We start from the raw sequence: 2221 nt of genomic DNA on the forward strand, positions 1-2221 counted from the left end.
CCTTTGCGCGCTCATGCGTGCGCGCGTTGTGTGTGTGTGTGTGTGTGTGTGTGTGTGTGTGTGTGTGTGTGTGTGTGTGTGTGTGTGTGTTCTGAAAAACGTCCATATCTTAGAAGAAATAGGTACGAATAATGATGTAAAATTCCAGTTTCCAGTCTCTAAAATGTCTATGAAAGGGACTGCAGAAACATTACGCAGCCTTCACTTTTATCCTATACTGCAGAGCTCAATGTGGGACTAAGGGTGGTGGCTTCCCAGTTTGCCACAGGCCCAGTTTGACACAATTTCATTTCAGTATTTGAGTACTGATGACAGTCATAACTACGGCACTTTAATACTGTAGTTGTAACTTAAGTGTTTTTTTATTCTCCACCGTCAAATTGGTGGTGTAGAGATAGTCCGTCTAAAATGTCAATTCAGCTTGTGTTGTTCAATATTTTTTCCTTTTTGTATGCAAATCAAAGCAAATTACTCTGTAAACTTTTAGCAAAGGACAATCTTTCGTTAAAAACAATTTTTAAAAAAATAATAAATTCATACAATCAATCAATCAATCATTCTTCTCTTTTTGAGAGTGTCAGTGATACGTTTCATCATGCAGGGCAGAGTCGAGGCCTGTGACAATCTGGGCATGTGACAAACTGGCCTGCTTCCGGACTAAGGGTGCCACTGGTACGCCCTACTTCTTTTCTTTCCTTCATTTGTTTCTGTCTGTCTGACCATCTTACATCTCGCCTGCACTTTATAGCCATAATTGTGTCGATGTGCACCTCTTTACTCCAAACAAAAGCGGAACTTGCCTTCAGGAGACGGCCATTATTTTTTTTTTCTTTGAGAGAAAATGTGTTCTAATACTGTACTTGCATTGGTTTTCAGCCGTCTGGAATCGTTCAGAATAGGGGGGGGGGTGCAGGAGTGGGGAGGGGAAGTAGTGTTTACGATTGGAGGTTGAGGAAAGGGGTTTCCGACGGTGCTCCGATGATGCTTGTCGCCCTCCAATTCCACCATCCCTCCCTATTCCCTCACTTACACCCCTCATCCCACCCACCCTATTCCCAACCCCGAAACCCCAAAACCCCCACCTTTACCCTCCCACCCCACCCCTCCCCCACCCCCAACAGCGACACGGAGGAGGAGGACGAGCGGAAGCAAGGCTGACGCTGGTGTCCGGTTGCCTCCCTTGATCTGGCCCCTCTGGGGTCACGTGACACGGCCCACGGGGTAGGGGGCGCTGCCGGTGGCGAGGGGATGTCGTCCATCATGCATCCTCCCAGAAATTGACAGGGGTGACTTCGCTTTTGCAAAAGGGGATTAAAAAGCAAATTTCCTCCACACCGGTACCCGTAGCCCCGTGGAAGCGGCGGAATAAAAGAAGGAGATTTTGGGGATGGGCAAAGATGGAGAGATGGAATAATATTGTTCTTTCAGATGAAGTTGCTGAAAGGGGTTTCTTGGGCTCTGTCTAGGTGGGTGGTTAGGGAAGAAAACTGGTTGATACTACTTGTTTTTGGTTGTTTTTTACTCTCCACCTTTGTTTTTTGTTCGACTGTATTGCTTTTAAACAAACATTCCAAATACAATCGCACCTGTTCTAACCACCAGTGTGCAAGACAATCATCTGAACAAACGACCATTTCCCACTTCTTTCCTTACATTTATAAACTATTATTACGACACTATTTAAAAGGACCACCGGCCTAAGAAGATCACTTTTCTCTTCGACAATGGATGGTCGTGTTGAAGTGGTTTGAATGTATTAGACATTTCGTTGAGTGTCTATGTGCTCCACGCTTTAAGAATGGACTAAATTGTGTCGATTAAGGCTTTAAATGTTATTACAATCAGTCGGTTGTGACTGATTCAATGAGCGTTCAGTCAGGTTTAAAAAAAAATACATTGTGTATTTAATTGTTAGAACTAACGCAATTTTTTTTGCAGGCATAATTAAGTCATATCATGTTGCGTTCGGATAAAGATAAATTGTGAAGTGTCTTTTTAAAAAATGCCACTTACATAGAGAAGCCCATGTCCAAAACGTAGGGATAGAGAGAGCTCCAAATTATTTTGGAGGGAAAGCAAAACGTGGGATGGCCGGGAGGGGGGGGGGAGATCATGCGGGATGTTTTTTTGTAAAAAGAAAACAAGCACACGAAGGAGAGAGGGAGGGAGAGAGAGAGAGAGAGGGAGAGAGAGAGAGAGAGAGAGAGAGAGAGAGAGAGAG

Source organism: Aplysia californica, unplaced genomic scaffold (genome assembly GCF_000002075.1).
Source record: "Aplysia californica isolate F4 #8 unplaced genomic scaffold, AplCal3.0 scaffold00365, whole genome shotgun sequence".
NCBI lineage: Eukaryota > Metazoa > Mollusca > Gastropoda > Aplysiida > Aplysiidae > Aplysia > Aplysia californica.